This window comes from Dermacentor andersoni, chromosome 2, assembly GCF_023375885.2.
Source record: "Dermacentor andersoni chromosome 2, qqDerAnde1_hic_scaffold, whole genome shotgun sequence".
Taxonomy (NCBI): Eukaryota; Metazoa; Arthropoda; class Arachnida; order Ixodida; family Ixodidae; genus Dermacentor; species Dermacentor andersoni.
In genome coordinates this window covers 138,106,364-138,125,878 of record NC_092815.1, presented here as the reverse complement: position 1 = coordinate 138,125,878, position 19,515 = coordinate 138,106,364, and positions in this window count along the sequence as shown.

Below are 19,515 nucleotides of genomic sequence, written 5' to 3'. Positions count from 1 at the left end.
GCGATCATTCGTGCGTCGCTTTCAACCGTATACTTCAATTTTTCTCGCTCAATTCTATTGTATGTGACTAAACTTCAATCAAACATGTATTATGCCACACCTAATGGCTTTTATAAAATAGTTTTCTAAAAACGCTTATGTCTTAAGTGGCCACTATGCCTTAGGCAAATCGCCATTAGGGAAACCAAATCACCCACATGCCGGCATTCGTACGGTGCCGCAGAGCCCATTCGAAAAATCATGGATGATGGCGCGAAAATTTCTCTACAGGTAATAATTTGAAAAAGTCTGGTGGCTATATTTCACGAGGCATGCGTGCAAAGGAGTATAGCATTATCTTAAAGTCTTTTGGTAAGACCTTGCTTTACTGAATTAGATTATTAGAATACTTGACACTAGTGTAAGTTTACTTTTATGCAATCGTTGTTTAGTTGTATATGCGGTGTCGAAAAGTTAGGATAGCAGCAGTTTCGAAATTTTTCCCGGACCTTCTCCACCCAGGTCAACCCTCTCAGACAGTTTTAACGCTTTCTAGTACGTGCTAGCCGAGAGAATTAGTGGTAGGGAACATCACCTTGCTTTTCATTGCCTGCTACTTTCTTAAACACCAGTATGACAAAGACTGATTTTGTCGCTAAATATCCCGAACCGAAATAGCTTCTACAATATTCGTCGTAGGTACCACGCGGACGAAGGCAAAGAAGAAGAAGACTGCATTCTTTCGCCTCAAGCTCAGTCAGTGCAACTCCCACAACTGCCGCTCGATTTCACCTTGGTTCCCCTCAAGTGCCACCGAATAGCCGCGGTACTCCAGTTCACAGCGCTTAAACAAACTGGTAATCTGCCACGACAGCCATGCTCATCTTCCGAGGCGCGATCACGCAGCACCCTCGGGGCAGCACCTCGGCGCCGGCCATGTCGCCGCACTACTGGATACCGCCCACCTCGGTGTCTTGCACCGGCGTCACCGAGGTCCAGTCGCTGCTGGCGCCTCTCTCGGCTGCCGCACGTCTGCACCATGGCGCACCGCAGCTAGTCGGTCAGCGCGGCGACGACGGCTTTCCTGCGGAGAGGCAAGGTGACGATGACGCTGCCGTAGTTGCCGCTTCATCGGAACCCTTGGACGCCAGCTTCCCGGCCGAGCTGCCAGTCAGGAGGTCGTGCAGTCACGGCGTGGTGTTCTTCGTCGCGGCGCTGCTGGCGTTCAGTGGATCGCTGGCGGTCATGTTCGTCGTCAGCCAACTATTGCAACCGAGGGACCTGGCCGGCGACGAGCAGATGGTGACGGCCGTTGCCCGTCAGCCGCTGGTGCAGGAGCCATCGTCGGGGAACGCGTACGGTGGAGATGAGGCGGTGACTGTCCACGAGGATGTCGTGGCTCTGCCTGCAGCCACCAACCGGAGTGGGACGGTAGGCGACGTCGACCACTCGCCTAAGGCAACTACTCGCTCGGTGTTGCTTGGGCGACACCGACCCTCCGGGAAACCACTGGTCACTGATGCGGTTCCGAGCAGTGCGGTGGATAGCACTGTCGGGACCGAGACAACCGATTGGTTGGATTAATAGGAACGTTCGGGAAAATGTGCTTGGTTAGGTGATTAAGAAGCCACAGCACGCCCTACAGGCTGAAGCAAATACTACCTTAGGTGTGTAGGAAATAAATACTACAGACCTCTACTGCGTGCTGTATTGATCATCATCATCATCATTTCATCATCAGCCTATTTTTATGTCAGCTCCACGACGGAGGCCTCTCCCAGCTTGCGCCAGCTGGTTTAAACTTGCACCTGCAAGTTCCCTAGTTTCAACACACGCTCGACTGTGCTTCCCTTCGCAGACATTATGTAGTTCTAGTGGACCAACGGTTATCTACCCTACGCATTACATGGTCTGCTCAGCTCAATTCTTTTCTCTTAATGTCAACTACAATATCGGCTATGCCCGTTTGCTCTCTGGCCCACACCTCTCTCTTCCTAAATTACGCCAAACTTTTTTCGTTCCGTCGCTTTTTGTGTTGTCCTTAATTTGTTCTGTGTGTGCTGCCCGCTCCTGTAACACCCCAGCAGGTGCTTTACTGCGTTAGTAATTAATGATGATGACACTGAAGCGAGTGGAGCCAGTTAACACACCTAAACTCAGCAGAAAACATGTCATGTGTATGCATTTTCACGCGATTAGTTCTCACATTGCTCACAGGTGAGCTAAAACAGAAGGTGCTCTATTTGGCCGCAGCACAAAAGCAGAACTCCTACATCTGCGTGAAGGGACACTTTTCAGCAGTGCTATAACCACAGCGCAATCGCTTGCACTGAAGCCTAAGCTTATCATGTGAAAGTCGAAAAGCGGCTAGTATATTCCAATATTCAGCATCAGAATGCAAGATGTAGCGGCGCCTCGAACATGAAGGACGAAGCAGGCACGAACAAGAAAGTGCGCTCTCGATTTGCACCGAGCTGGACTCCACGGCCGCCGCTGCGCTTTCCCGAACAAAAGTAGGGACGACGGCACACGTCGTCAGCCGCCGCCGTATCGTCTTCCTACACGCTGCATGTTTTAGTTTGGACAAGTTTAGTCAGTCTGGCATTTTCATCCACGCAGTGGGCGTGAGAAGCTATTGCACTGGACGTTTATCTGTAGAATACAAGACTGGCAAAAACTAAATATATTTACAGCATAAACAAAGGGAGAACGGGAGAGAGAAGATATGGCGGGCGTGCTTATTTTTCTTCTTTTCGTTTCCCCGCATTTTTGATTTCATCACAACGTCCCATCAACTAGCCTCACTTACAGTATGGGTCATTCCACGCCAAATCAACCAGCGTCTTTTCGACCATCACAGATATAGCTGAAAAAATTTCCACATGTTTGTTAGAGTTCAAAACTCATCCTCCATGTTTATTTTTCCTTGCAAAAATTTTGTAGAATTTTGACGACAATTTGTTTTTTCTGCCAAGCTGAGCTAGACGGCATCAATCAACATTTTTTCTCAAAGACACACTGTATGATCCACTCCTTCATATTGCGTTTGTGGCAACCCAAAGATGCGATGTGACTGTTAAAATTGCAAATTTTATGAATATTTGAATACTTCGATTGGTTCTGGCCCTAGCAAAAGCGTGTAAAATTGCAAAGTTTGAGTTTTTTTCTCGGAACGTAGAAAAGCCTGGAAGTCACATATAAAATATATGCCGGTAGCCCAGTTAACATAGTACAGCTGAAAAATATTTAAAGTATCGAAGGTTTAGCCGTTCGCATGGAAAAAAATTGTAAATTTCAATTTTTTTGCAAAAAGCTCCATATTCAAGGTAAAAAAAGGTGCCTTGGTGGTCGGCCTAAAAATATATGCATTACATCATTAGATAGCCCTACGTGTCTACTATGCATGTGGTAAGTTATAAAAAGGTATTATTTTTTAAATGCTAAAAATGATTTTTTTTAATTTTCAGTATGTGGATCACGTAAACAGCGTACATATACGAAGCGTAGCCGTCCTGCAAAGACACATTGGCAACAAAGTGAGACCAAGAAACTATTCAGGAAGAGGCTTGTGGTTTTTTTATTGTATGCAAACAAAGACAGGCGATTTCCAACGCCGTATCCCTGACTTTCTTTTCCATGGCTACGAAAATTTAATGTCAACCACGTTTGTATACATTAGCCTGAACATAGCCCGTATCACTTTTATAGCCGAGCAGGTGCCGGCTGTCGAACAGCTTTAACACTTCTTGTCTTCGACGAAGACGTGAATGCAACTTTTAGTTGAGAAAGTGACGTCGGCTGAAAATAATGTGAAGACCTGGTTCCTTTAATGCACATAGCATTCGCAAACCTCGACGACAGTTCTACCTCCCGCTTAGATATTGCACTCTCCGGCACCCAAAATGGTTTTATATGTAAAAGGCTTTCACGTGCACACTCGTACAGCTCCAACGGTGTAAAAATCTGCCTTGAGAAAGGCCTTTGTAGGCTTGCCTTGGCAGCCAACCGTTTCAGGGTGCCACTCACCCCATCACAGGCACTTTTTCCGTGTTATGTAGCAAAAAAAATGCCATGTAGCATCCAAACTAAAATCTTGCTTGTCGTAGCACAAGTTTGCAAAATTCTTTCTGTTCTTGTACTGGGAAGCAGCTCGATCCGAAAAGTAGTGCAGATGTTCTACCGGCGGCATGTCTACATTAAGTTGATCCATCAGCACCTGCTGAAATGTCGAAACAGCGGCAGTCGTATGGTCGAGGCAGTCGGATATCACTACGTACGATTGCACATGTGGTTCATCAACAGAGTTCGTCGAGCGAGAGTAGACTACAATCGGGTTTACTGTTGCTTGAGAGCTGCCCCAGTATATTGACTGTGGGGCGCTCTGAATGAGAAAGCTGTAGTTTTCAGAGAAATCCATTATAACTATGGCTTCTGCAGGCGTGAGAGCGGTCTTCAAATTGCGTAGGTGCCTAGCTTGGAGCTTGCTGACAAAGTGATGCGATTTTAAGGCGCTTATCATCTCAAGGAGACGGTCTACGAAGTCATTATGGGTAAACAACATTGTTTCCAATCGGCAGCGCACTCCACTAGCCCACTGACGGACAGAAATACTTGCTGCCAAATCCCGGTTCAGTGCAGGAGAGCTCAATATCAGCGATTTGAGCGACGAATCTCCTGGGAAATTGCTGCATATACCGGTCATACAGCACTCATTTGTTATCTCACACACAGTCATCTGAAGGAGCGAATCGATTGTTTGTAAAATGCCAAGGACTGCAACATCAATTTTCCGTTTTGGTGGTAAATGCAAACACAAACGGAGTGCGTTCCCGGAGCACCGGCAAGTAAACAGTGGCGTGGCCTCAGGTAGGCGAACTTAGAAAAGCCGCACTTCAGCTCTGTGTTACTTTTCTTCCATTCTTCGTGCGCTTCCTTAAGGTTCATTAACAGCAATCTTTTTTGCTTGCCTTGGATGACGTCTTTCTTGCCTGGAAGACAGACGGTTGTATGTTCATCCTCATAGAACTTTATTATGCTTCTTATTGTTCTGTCGTCTAGCGGTCTACTTAACTTTGATGTAGGAGAGCCCAAAATTCTTCCCTATTGCCAAATTTTCATAGCAATGCGAACTTGACTTTCCGATGCACCAAAGTACTCAGCAACTTTTTTTCGGGACCATGAACGAGGCGCCAATGCCAGAAGAGAAATCTTTTTCGAGCGTTTTCTTTCTCGTACGAATCGATCTCTCACGTCTTCAAGAAGCTTTTTATAGTCTTCCGCAAGTGCGGTGGTTGGTGCCATTTCATAGGCTACGCCTTGCACTTGAGCATCCTTACTATCATCATTGGGCAAGGTGCCACCTGCGACAGCCGCTTCTTCCTCATGGCGCTTCCGTTTTCTGCTCGAGGTCCTTCCAGCCCCATATCGTGGTGCAGCACAGTTTGTTGAGGTGGATGCATTCCCTTCAAATGTAGACTCGCATATTGTTTCACAATCTGCCAAGCTCTTATTGGCTGCGTCTAACTGCGCCCGCATTTGGAAACCCCTGACTTTACATTGTGGACAGAGTCTTTCACCAGGAACCAGCCCCAAGAGAGACACTGCTGTAGCGAGGCCCAGAGATATGACCCACGTACCCCGACGGTTTGACCCATGGTCAGAGAAAGAGTCCGAGCACATCTTTGACGCACATAATGTCCTGAACTTCTTAATATAAACGTAATAATGGTGTGCGCATACTGTTTCTAAACTGTCCTTGTTGCTTATCGCACGCAGTACCAGAAGACTAAGTTCACATTCATCTAGGCTGTCAGTTCTAATCAGGAAGGTCTTTGTCACTTGTGTCGTCTTATGACAGTCTTTGGGTCCCAGTGAGCAGGGCAGAAGGTGTTCATCTGAAAATAGAAAATAAGTTCACCGATTTGAGAGCGAGGTTTTACTTATAATGCTTTGCGTGAATGATGCGAGTGCTCTCTCTGTGTTTAATTTATACTTATTTGTAAATATTTCAATTTATGAATGTATGAAACATACCTTTCACATGTGCAAGATTCTCTGTGGAAATTAAGCGGTCGTGAAGTTCCATGTGCAATTGGAGGATGCTTTACCTGGCGCACACCAAGCACAAGCCGCATTGCACTGAAGCGTGCGTCTCTTCGCAATGAAATGCAGATGATCACACCGTCTCCCTTTCGTCTGCGTTGCAGACGATGCTAGCTTTGTCGTCTGGATTCCAGGCCAGCAAGCCTGGGCCGCGGAGCACCGGATTCAGTGCTCTACCTAGCTTGACTCGCGTCGGAAAAAGGCCGGTGCTGACACGAAAATTCAAAAAATCATTTCTCGCGGACGGATACGGATACAGGAAATGTGCAGGGGGTGTTCAGATGATTGCGCACGCTTGCTCGCACTGAAATTCCGCAACCGTCCTGTTTAGAGACCACGGCGCAAAATCTACTTTCACATTGAGAAGACAAACATATATGGGCGGACGATGCTCTCGCGACTAATTCATTATAAGAAAGCACGCTGAACATAACACCTGCGGTGCACAGGCGCGCACAGGGAAGAAAGGAAAAGCCAAGCACAGAGGGATGTGCTACAACCAATACCAGAGAAGGTCTACAAAGTAAAGCATGTTATTATCTGGCTGCAAAAATGTCTGGTGTATATAACTCTACTCAAAGCTCCTATTATATCAGTATGCCCCATTCATACGGCTTTAAGAGGAAACCAACCTCCTTGTAAAGGTTACCTGCAGCACTCTAGATGCTGTTATCACCATTTTTCAAAATTTTCTACACCACTGGGGCGCGCAAGTGGTCCAAAATCATGCGCCTCCATCGAATACTGCAGCCCCTGTGCAGAAGCAAAGGAGAAAGTGCGTGCCGTGCGCAGCGAGGGCAGCTGGTGCGTGAGGTTAATCGAGGAGGAAAGCGCCGCGGGGAGGAGAATGTCGCTACTTTCAAATTATCAAAAGGTTTTAGACCGTAGAAGGGAGACCATACGACATCTCAGTGTACGCGTTGCTTCTCTTTTCGCGTGTTGCCGAAGAGACTCAAAAGACATTGAAGGCGAGCTCCACCACTGGAAAACCTGGCGCCACCGTCGGCGTGACGTGGCATGAGGGATCACGTGGACACTGCGGCCGCGTCGGCTGCTTTGGAGGCGCCGAAGCGAACTGAAAACGAAAGCTTAAAGTCCCACCAGCGCGGCGCTTCTGATTAGGCGGTGAGATTTTCCCGCATTGGGTATCAACTTGACAGCATATGAAAGCACTATAATAGGCAGTGGCTGCTTTTGGAGGCGTGCAGCATGGTAGGCTACTGCTCGGTGCCGCAGTGCCGGACGTACGCAACGGAGCCTGGTGTCAGCCTTATTCACACGTAGCCGCGGGACAAGAAGATACTTGAAGCTTGGCTCGCGAAACCTAGAACCGGCAAATAGCCATCGACTACAACTCGGGTATGCAGCAATTACAGACGCAAGGAAGATTTCTGCTACGGCGTCGCGACTCCGATGTTCGGTGAGTATCAGAAAACGCGCACTGAGACGCTCGCCCGCGCCCGCTTCCCGGCTAATGGTATGACGCTTTATTAGGTCTATGAACTTGTTGATTCTACCCCGCAGGGGCGTCTGCTTCAGCAGGCGTTTGGTGTGTTGCGACACCACGCACCCGAGCACACGAGGGTCGGACCCTCCCGCGTGTATCCGTGCGCGGCTTAGCCGTGTCTGGGGAAAAGGGGATCCTGGCGGTTGAGCCGATGCTGGGTGTTTGGACCTTTAAGGCCCCCCGGCGGAGGCAACACACCCCTTTGGCCTCTGCTTCACATAGACGGCACCCCCGGACTGACCCACCCGGGGGAAATCGGTAGTTGCCTTTTCCTGTCTCTATCTCCCTCCAGCTTTTGTCTTTCTCTCACTTTCCACCTTTCCTGTCTTCTCTTGGCTTCTTCTCACTTCCAATTTTCCAGGCAGCAAGGGTTAACCTTGTGTGAATAGCCAACCTAGGTTATTTCATATTTGGTTATAGTGGTAACGTACAGCTGGCGTTTGCAGGCCCTGTTTTTCAGGCCCTGCAGCGTCCCCTTGTAGGACTCCACGGTGGGTGGCTGGCGTTACTGCCGAAATCTCACATATATTTATGGATAGCTCCTTTCCTCCACTCCCTGATCGCCCTCAGAAAAGAGGGCGCACCGATGAAGTTTTTCAGCTTTTCGGACGCCAAGTCCACAACTTCCCACGTTTCCATGTAGTTCACTCGGAAAAACCCGGTAAACCAGTGCGCACTATTTCACCGTTCCTTGTATCAAAGACTCTGACTGATGTTTTTGAAGCCGGTTATAAGGCGACCAGAATGGCAAGCGGTGATCTCCTCCTGGAGCTCCGCGATAAGAAACGTTACGAGAAACTGCCTATGCTTGTGTCATTTGGGGATAACCAACTAACAGTAACCCCGCACCGTACTATGAACACCACCCGCGGCGTTGTGTCAGACGATGACTTGCTGGAGCTCACTGAGGCTGAACTCTTGGATGGCTTCAGTGAACAGAATGTAATGAATGTGAAAAGAATTAAGATGAGGCGAGATGGCAAAGAAATCCCAGCCAAGCACTTAATAATCACCTTCGGATCAAGTGTCCTGCCCGAGTCAATCGAGGCAGGGTACATCAAGCTCCGTGTTAGGCCGTATGTGCCCAATCCGCTCAGATGTTTCAAATGCCAACGTTTCGGCCACAGTTCGCAGAGCTGCCGAGGCCATCAAACCTGTGCGAAGTGCAGTGCCCACGAACATACCTCTGAAGCTTGCGAGAACACTCTCCATTGTGTAAACTGTGAAGGTGAGCACGCCGCATACTCGCGGTCGTGCCCATCCTGGAAAAAAGAAAAAGAAATTGTGACGATAAAAGTCGAGGAAAATATTAGTTTCAAGGAGGCACGCAGGCGAGTATTCTACCTGCCCAAAAACACATTTGCCGAAGTGGCGCGTGAGGGGGCAGCGCCACAACGGTCTCCGGCTGCTGTCCGACTCACACCCAGTGAGGCGGACAGCAGCTAGCGCTGCTGCGCCAACTGAGCAGACGGGGCCATCTACCTCCGGGAAGGTGCCCCCAAAGGCCTCGTCCAACGTGCCGAGGCCTTCACGCCAAACAAAGCGCTCGGAAGAGCGCGTGTTCAGATCCTCGCAAGAGGCGATGGACACAACCACCAGCAAGACGGCGCCACCAGCGCCTAAGGAGCGGCGAGGCGCTCTCGACCGCTCCAAAAGAGACAAAACTGCCGTCACGGCGCCTGAAAAAGGCCCGTGAATTAATCCTTATCTCTTAAACACACAGCACCCAACACATTATCATAATGGAAACACAAATGTTACAGTGGAACGTACGAGGACTTTTACGTAACCTCGACGACATTAAAGAACTGTTACACAAACATAATCCAAGGTTGCTGTGTGTTCAAGAGACACATCTGAAACCCACACAGACAAACTTTTTACGTCAGTACATAATCTATCGCAAAGACCGCAACGAGGCTCACGCCTCCGGCGGTGTTGCAATATTTGCGGATAAATCTGTAGCTTGTCAACAGATTGCCCTCCAGACGCCCCTTGAGGCGGTATCGATTTGGGCAATCCTTTTTAACAAACTGGTAACTGTGTGCTCTCTATACATACCGCCTAACTCTCACTTGAAAAAAACCGATTTCCATAACTTAATTAATCAGCTTCCTGACCCCTACATACTCGTGGGTGATTTTAATGCCCACAACACGATGTGGGGAGATTCGCGATGCGACGCTAGAGGTCGATTAATTGAAAATTTTCTTTTGACCTCTGATGCCTGCCTTTTTAACAAGAAGGAGCCGACGTATTACAGTGTCCAACACAACACATATTCAGCAATAGATTTAGCAATCGGTTCTTCTTCTCTTCTGCCTCACCTAGAATGGTCCGTGATCAATAAATTGTATGGAAGTGACCACTTCGCCGTAATTTTAAACCTGACAACTTTGCATGAGAACCCTCCGCATATTCCTCGATGGAAACTAGCATCGGCGGATTGGGAGCATTTTAAAGAATCATCTTATTTATCACCAGATTTTATAAATAATTTTACTATAGATGATGCCATTGCATATTTTACTGCTTTTATTATTGATTTAGCCGAGAAGTTTATTCCACAGACGAATGGTGGTTCACTAAGAAGACGTGTTCCCTGGTGGAACGAAAACTGTAGAGAGGCGCGAAGGAGACAGAACAAGGCATGGGTTGTATTGCGCAGATCGCCTAATGCCGAAAATCTAATACACTTTAAACAAATTAAATCACAGGGAAGGCGGACACGACGTCAGGCAAAGAGAGACAGCTGGGTGAGGTTCCTCTGCGGCATTAATTCTTACACGCAGGAGGCAAAAGTGTGGAATGGCTTGAGAAAGCTGCAAGGGCAACAAATCCATCCGTTGCCTCTGGTGAATGACCAAGGGGATACCTTGCAAGACCAGGCAGACACTCTTGGGGAACACTTTGAGCGTGTATCGAGCTCAATACACTATTCTGAATCATTCCTTAAATACAAAGAAATAGAAGAACTCAAGCCATTTGTACGTAAATGCAGACATGACGAGGCGTATAACCGGCCATTCAGTATTGCCGAATTAAGAGCTGCCTTGATTTCATGCAAGAGCACTGCACCGGGACCTGACCGAGTCATGTATGACATGATCAAAAACTTTCACTCTGACACACACGTTACACTACTCGCACTCTTCAACACTATTTGGGCTGCTGGACACCTTCCACACACATGGAAAGAAGCAATTGTGGTCCCTGTTTTGAAGCCGGGGAAAGACCCATCCCTGGCGGCAAGCTATCGCCCGATAGCTCTTACACGCTGCATGTGCAAGCTTTTTGAAAAAAATGATTAATCGGAGACTCATGCATTTTCTTGAACTCAACAATATACTTGATCCTTATCAGTGTGGCTTCAGAGAAGGCAGGTCGACAACAGATCATCTTGTACGCATTGAAGGATATATTCGTAATGCATATGTACATAAACAGTTCTTCTTATCAATATTCCTGGACATGGAGAAGGCATATGACACAGCATGGCGTTACGGCATCTTGCGAGACTTGTCGGGAATGGGCATCTGCGGAAATATGCTGAAAATAATTGAAAGCTATTTGGTGAATCGCATCTTCCGCGTGAAAATTGGCAACGTATTGTCACGACCTTTCACACAAGAAACAGGTGTACCCCAAGGAGGCGTGCTTAGTTGTACGCTATTTATTGTGAAGATGAACACGCTTCGTGCTTCATTACCACCTGCTATTTTTTATTCCATCTACGTAGACGACATTCAAATCGGCTTCAAATCCTGTAACCTCGCAGTATGCGAGAGACAGGTGCAGCAGGGCTTGAACAAGGTTTGCAAGTGGGCAGACACGAACGGATTTAAAATCAACCCCCACAAAAGCTCTTGTGTTCTTTTTACTAGAAAGAGAGGCCTTGTTCCAGATCCTTGTGTCCAACTGGGTGGACATCAAATACCTATTAACAAAGAACACAAATTTCTAGGTATTATATTTGACTCCAAGCTTACTTTTATTCAGCACATTAAATACCTTAAAGAAAAATGTCTAAGGACAATGAACTTGCTTAAAATTCTATCCCACACAACATGGGGTAGCGACAGGAAGTGTCTGATAAATGTTTATAAGAGCGTAATTCGATCACGATTGGACTATGGTGCCGTCGTATATAACTCTGCGGCTCCGAGCGCACTAAAGATTCTAGATCCTGTTCACCATCTAGGTATCCGCATAGCCACTGGCGCTTTCAGAACAAGCCCGATTGAAAGCTTATACGCGGAATCAAATGAATGGTCCCTCCATCTACAGAGAACTTATATCAGCATTACATATTTCGTGAAAATACATTCCAATCATCAACATCCATGCTTTGACACTGTTAACGATATGACATGTACTACACTTTTCCATAACCGTCCCTCTGTAAGACAGCCTTTCTCGCTGCGTGTGAGGGAGCTTAGTAAAGAAATGCACGTTCCACTCCTCGAGCTTCGCCTAATGCATCCAGCCAAGCTGCTACCTCCTTGGGAGTGGCAGCTCATACAATGCGATATATCTTTCGTGGAAGTCACAAAGCATGCTCCAGAGATTGAAATCCAGATGCATTTCCGGGAACTCCAGCGCAAGTACTCCTGCACGGAGTTCTATACAGACGCATCAAAGTCACACGACGGGGTGTCCTATGCAGCCGTCGGTCCATCCTTCTCGGAATCCGACGTACTGCATCCGGAAACTAGTATCCTTACGGCTAAGGCCTACGCACTGCTTTCGGCCGTAAAGCATATAAATAAATCGCAACTCCAGAAATCAGTTATATATACCGACTCCCTCAGTGTTGTGAAGGCCTTGGATGTCATTCTGTAACCACAAAAATCCGGTAATTAATGAACTCTATTCCGTCCTGTGTAAAGCATATATATCTAACCAACATGTCATCATATGCTGGGTGCCTGGACATAGGGGCATCGAGGGAAACGTGCTAGCCGACCAGATGGCCACATCAATTTCATTGCATGCAGTTAATCCTACTGCTTCGGTCCCTGTCACAGACCTGAAGCCTTTCTTAAGAAGGAAACTACGAAACCACTGGCAACGCATGTGGGACGAAGAAATAAATAATAAACTGCATGTAATAAAGCCACAATTAGGTTTCTGGCCTCCTGTAACAAAATCCCGCAGGACAGATATCCTATTCTGCCGTCTAAGAATAGGACACACTTTTGGCACACATAACTTCTTACTCACGGGAAACGAGCCTCCAACCTGTGGTAGATGCGGGGAGAGGCTGACCGTCCTCCACGTCCTACTGGAGTGTCGGGAAGCCGAATCCGAAAGAAAGAAACATTTTCTCTTAGCATACCGGCACCACATCCCCCTTCATCCCGTTATGTTACTTGGTCCAGAACCACTCTTTGACACCAACGCCGTCCTAGGTTTTTTGAAAGATGTTGTATTGCATGTTATTAGCCCCACACGTTCGTAGCGCCTCCTCTCTATAGAGGATAGCGCTGTGATAGTTGTTTCGCATAGCGCATGCCTCTCCTACCTTGGGTTCAAGGGCTCTGGTGAGGCAGTAGTGCTCTTAGAAAATTTTAGCATCTCACATATTTTGTACATTGCATCATTTTCCCCAATGGATTCCAGTGTTCATAGTATTCGTCAGTAGTCATCGCCATAATTTTATAGCACGTAGATTTTACGCACTTTACTGCGACTATTTTTAGGCCACTTTACAGCCAAGTCACATCTTCCATAATACATTAACATTACCACTTGTCATGGCGCTCTTTGGCCAAACCTGGCCCTTGCGCCACAAAACACCACACATCATCATCGACTTGTTGATTCTAGATTCTCGCATGTTCACTGGAATGGAAAGGGAGCGGTAAGAAGCGCAGTAAAAAAAGGCACGGTACATGGTCATGTCATATGAATTAATGTACTCGATTACGAAAAAGAAGCGGCGGGAAATTGCACGCTGAAAAGACCGATGAAGATATAGTGCGACGCAACTTGAGAAATAATATTCAAAGGTCCAAGAATTTAGAAAAAGAAAGATCGAATCGTCCCAACGGCACATCACAGTCGCCTTAGGCGTCGAAGTCTCTATATAGAAATGATTTTTGAACAGTTCATATAGCGTCCACGCAACAATGGTTGCTTGTGTACTGTGAAATGCTCATATTCTCCGGCCTAGAGCTCACGGCAGGGTGCGGAAACGCGCTCGCAGCGAAAGCAAATCATTGTGCGTGGCAAGCCTACGCGCAGTCTGTCGCTGCGAACCCGTGCGATTGCTGATTTGAGGCTTTATTCTGTTATCCTCCATTCATTTAGACAGACAGCCCACTATAAGGACATATTTCACATAGTTTGCTCACAGCGTTTGCCTACCCTTCACGCAAGGAGCCGGTTCGGAAGACACCATCGCGGCGACCGCGCGCTGTGACGTTCACTGTACGTATGCGGTAAAGAGATTTTTTTTTAATTTTTATTTCGTCGTACTGTTGGCCCGGAGGCCGTTACAGGGGTGGGGTACAGCACAGAAAATGAAAATAACGTAATGTACATTATACACAATGCACTGAAATTATATATCAAATACAGTCTTTTTGAGCATAAATTCATAAAACACCGGGAAATTAGTAACAGTACAAAAACAACAGCAATATGCAGAGACTATAACACAGTCTGTGTTATATCTAATAAAATGTACAAAATTTTGTTTAGGACATGATTTGCTTGAACTTGTTTTCAAATCGTGTTACGGTATCACTGAGTACTGGTTGTTGATAGTCTGTTCCATTCATTTATTGTTCTGGGGAAAAAAGAATCGGCGTATGCATTTATGTGCAGTTGAGATATCCGGAAATTATGTTCATGTGTACCTCTTGAGGTTCTGCCTTATGGCGCTAAGAAGTTAGTAGTATTTATGTTAAAATGCTGTTTCCAAAGCAAGAAAAGAAACCTAAGTCTGGCTACATGGCATCGTTTGGCTAAGGAGGGTAATTTAAGTAATTAAAACATCTCTGTAACAGAATCAGTTTGCGAGTAACATCATCATCATCATCAGCCTGATTACGCCCACTGCAGGGCAAAGGCCTCTCCCATACTTCTCCAACTACCCCGGTCATGTACTAATTGTGGCCATGTTGACCCTCCAAACTTCCTAATCTCATCTGCCCACCTAACTTTCTGTCGCCCCCTGCTACGCTTCCCTTGCCTCGGAATCCAGTCCGTAACCCTTAATGACCATCGGTTATCTTCCCTCCTCATTACATGTCCTGCCCATGCCCATTTCTTTTTCTTGATTTCAACCAAGATGTCATTAACGCGCGTTTGTTCCCTCACCCAATCTGCTCTTTTCTTATCCCTTAACGTTACACCTATCATTCTTCTTTCCATAGCTCGTTGCGTCGTCCTCAATTTAAGTAGAACCCTTTTCGTAAGCCTCCAGGTTTCTGCCCCGTACGTGAGTACTGGTAAGACACAGTTGTTATGCACTTTTCTCTTGAGGGATAATGGCAACCTGCTGTTCATGATCTGCGAATGCCTGCCAAACGCACCCCAGCCCATTCTTATTCTTCTGATTATTTCACTCTCATGATCCGGATCAGCAGTCACTACCTGTCCTAAGTAGATGTATTCTCTTACCACTTCCAGTGCCTCGCTACCTATCGTAAACTGCTGTTCCCTTCCGAGACTGTTATACATTACTTTAGTTTTCTGCAGATTAATTTTTTAGTCCCACCCTTCTGCTCTGCCTCTCCAGATCAGTGAGCATGCATTGCAGTTCGTCCCCTGAGTTACTAAGCAAGGCAATATCGTCAGCGAAGCGCAAGTTACTAAGGTATTCTCCATTTACTCTTATCCCCAATTCTTCCCAATCCAGGTCTCTGAATACCTCCTGTAAACACGCTGTGAATAGCATTGGAGAGATCGTATCTCCCTGCCTGACGCCTTTCTTCATTGGTATTTTGTTGCTTTCTTTATCTTTATGGAGGACTACAGTGGCTGTGGAGCCGCTATAGATATCTTTCAGTATTTTTACATACGGCTCGTCTACACCCTGATTCCGCAAGGCCTCCATGACTGCTGAGGTTTCGACTGAATCAAACGCTTTCTCGTAATCAATGAAAGCTATATATAATGGTTGGTTATATTCCGCACATTTCTCTATCACCTGATTGATAGTGTGAATATGATCTATTGTTGAGTAGCCTTTACGGAATCCTGCCTGGTCCTTTGGTTGACGGAAGTCTAAGGTGTTCCGGATTCTATTTGCAATTACCTTAGTAAATACTTTGTAGGCAACGGACAGTAAGCTGATCGGTCTATAATTTTTCAAGTCTTTGGCGTCGCCTTTCTTATGGATTAGGATTATGTTAGCGTTCTTCCAAGATTGCGGTACGCTTGAGGTCTTGAGGCATTGTGTATACAGGGTGGCCAGTTTTTCTAGAACAATCTGCCCACCATCCTTCAACAAATCTGCTGTTACCTGATCCTCCCCAGCTGCCTTCCCCCTTTGCATAGCTCCCAAGGCTTTCTTTACTTCTTTCGGCGTTACTTGTGGGATATCGAATTCCTCTAGACTATTCTCTCTTCCATTATCATCGTGGGTGCCACTCGTACTGTATAAATCTCTATAGAACTCTTCAGCCACTTGAACTATCTCATCCATATTAGTAATGATATTGCCGGCTTTGTCTCTTAACGCATACATCTGATTCTTGCCAATTCCTAGTTTCTTCTTCACTGCTTTTAGGCTTCCTCCGTTCCTGAGAGCTTGTTCAATTCTATCCATATTATACTTCCTTATGTCAGCTGTCTTACGCTTGTTGATTAACTTCGAAAGTTCTGCCAGTTCTATTCTAGCTGTAGGGTTAGAGGCTTTCATACATTGGCGTTTCTTGATCAGATATTTCGTCTCCTGCAATAGCTTACTGGTATCCTGTCTAACGGAGTTACCACCGACTTCTATTGCACACTCCTTAATGATGCCCGGAGTAACGAGACAGAATAAATCGAGCAGCTCTTCGTTCGACTCTTTCTCAATCATGTTGATAAATCCTGTTTCATAAGGGTCCCCTACAATACTGGCGTATTCCAGTGTCGGTCTTACCAGATATAGGTAGGCAGCTAACTTAGCGTCTTTCGAAGCAAGCTTGAGCTTCCTACGCAAAAACCAGTTTAATTTCTACTGTCGAACAAATGTTTTTGACGTGCTCCTTCCAACTCAGATTCTTGGAAATAGTTACGCCTAAATATTTAAGGCTATCTACTGCGGCAAATGTAAAAGAACCCAGGGTGTAGATAAAGTCAACGACATGTTTTTCTTGCTTGTGACACGAAATACAACAGTTTATCTCTGTTAGTTTTCATTTCCAAATTTTCGCTCGCATCACTATGCATAGCGTCATTTAGAATTTTCGAATCGTCCTGGTTTTATATTTCTTTATAAAGGAGGCTATCATCTGCGAAAAGTCGCACACTCATGTCTTTGTTAATACATTGCGCAATATCATTAACATAAACAAGAAATAAGACTGGACCCAACACAGACCCTTGCGGAACACCCGATGTGACGTCTAATAATTCTGATTTGGGGCCATTAATTTCTACGTACTCAGCTCTGCCTGTTAGGTATGCACGAATCCATTGTTCTATGTTGTATTTTATGCCAAGATGAACCAACTTAAAAATTTGCTCTGAATCAGGGATTCTGTCGAAGGCTTTGGACATCTCCAGACAAATACAGTCAATTTGCCCTTTGTTATCCAAAGCCCTCGCAAAATCGTCGATTGTTTCTACGAGTTGCGTCGCTGTCGAAATATTTCGCGTAAAACCGTGTTGATTGTAATATATAAGTTTTTTGTCTTCCAGGTAGGTGTATATTGATTTCGATATTACATGCTCAAGAAGCTTACAGCATACACAAGATAAGGAAATGGGGCGGATATTTTCAATTTCTTGCTGGTCTCCAGATTTGAAAATCGGAACAACCTTGGCCACTAACCAGTCACTTGGGACGCGTTTTTGTTCAAGTGATGCTTTAAAAATTTTAAAATTTTCAGTTTACTTGGCACCGAACACTCTCGTGATTCGGAATTCCTTGCATCAGAAGGCACTGAATATTTTCTTTCACTATGATGGCTACACCTCCTTCTCGTGATTCTCGATCATTGCGAAATATCTTTTAGGCGGGGGGTATAATTTCATGATTTTTTATTTCCGGATGAAGCCATGTTTCACCAATAGTGGCAATATGTGGATCGTAGCTAGCTAGTAAGTATTCTAGATCAGTAATTTTATTCGTAAGGCTCCTAGCATTTAAGTTAATTATTCGACAGTCAGAACACTTTATGCTCACATGGCTTCATTCCGAATCTTCGGACGGTGGTGGCATATTACGACGAATTCGTACTCGGCAGTTTTTAGAGTATTCCCAGGGAAACACGTCGCTGTTTTCTATTAACTTGTCATAATTAAGGTGAACTCGTTCACCATCATCGCGTTCTTGTTTTGCCGAATTCCAGAGCAGCGTGCGTTTTGCCAGTGTTTCCTTGGAAAAGTCATCGCTAATCGCAATGCCGCTTCCTTTAGGTTTCTTGCAGTTTTGGTGCAGTTCCGATTTTTCTCTGCAACTCATAAAGTCGCAAGATCACTGGTCGAGGTTGCTTAGTATTTTTTCTGCCAACTCTGTGGATTCTTTCTACCGCAGTCAACGTCACACCAAGTTTTTCTTCCAAAACTTCGCTTAGAACTTTTGTTTTAAGGTCTTCAGTGGATTCTTTTTCGCTTTCTTTCATTACAAAGACCATGAGGTTGTTTCGCCGGCTTCTGTCCTCTAAGTGTATCAACCTCTCCTGTTGCTTCGCAACGGTGTCGTTTAGTTCTTTCCCCGCACGGGTGTCTGCGTCAGCAGGCGTTTGGTGTGTTGCGACACCACGTACCCGAGCACACGAGGGTCGGAACCTCCCGCGTGTAGCCGTGCGCGGCTTAGCCGTGTCTGGGGAAAGGGGGATCCTGGAGGTTGAGCCGATGCTGGGTGTCTGGACCTTTAAGGCCCCCCGGCGGAGGCAACACACCTCTTTGGCCTCTGCTTCACATAGACGGCACCTCCAGACTGACCCACCTGGAGGAAATCGGCAGTCGCCTTTTCCTGTCCCTCTATTCAATCTTTTGCTTTCCCTCTCGCTATCTCTTCTTTCCTGTCTTCTTATCACTTCTTCTCACTTCCGAATTTCTAGGCGGCAAGGGTTAACCTGGTGTATGTATCCAACCTTGGGTATCTTATATTATATTATAGTGGCTACGTATAGCTGGCGTGTGCGTTTCCTCCCGGACACGTGGCGTCCCCTTGTTGGGCTCGGTGGTGGGCGGCGCACCGAAGAAACTTTTCAACTATTCAGCCAGCGCAAAGAAACGTTCCCCCGCTACCATGTAATACACAGTCAAGATACTGAAAAGACAGTCAGAACTATCTCACCTTTCATCGTAGCTGAATGCCTTACCGACACACTAGGTGCTGGCTACAAAGTGACGAAACTAAGCAGTGGCGACCTTCTTCTTGAGGTCCGCGACACTCTACAGCATGGTAAACTCTCCAATCTCTCATCATTCCGTAATGTGACAATCACTGTTACCCCCCACCGATCACTGAACACGTCTAAAGGAGTCATCTCTGATGAAGATCTGTTAAGCCTAAGCGAGGAAGAGCTCCTGGAAGGCTGGAAGGAACACAATGTGATTCAGGTCCAAAGAATAAAGATCAAGCGAGACAACCAAGATATCCCAACTAAACATCTCATCCTCACCTTTGCGTCCAGAGTTCTACCAGAAACCTTAGAAACAGGATATACCAAACTTCGAGTCCGGCCTTACATCCCAAACCCCCGAAGATGCTTTAAGTGTCAGAGATATGGCCATGGTTCGCAAAGCTGCCGTGGCCG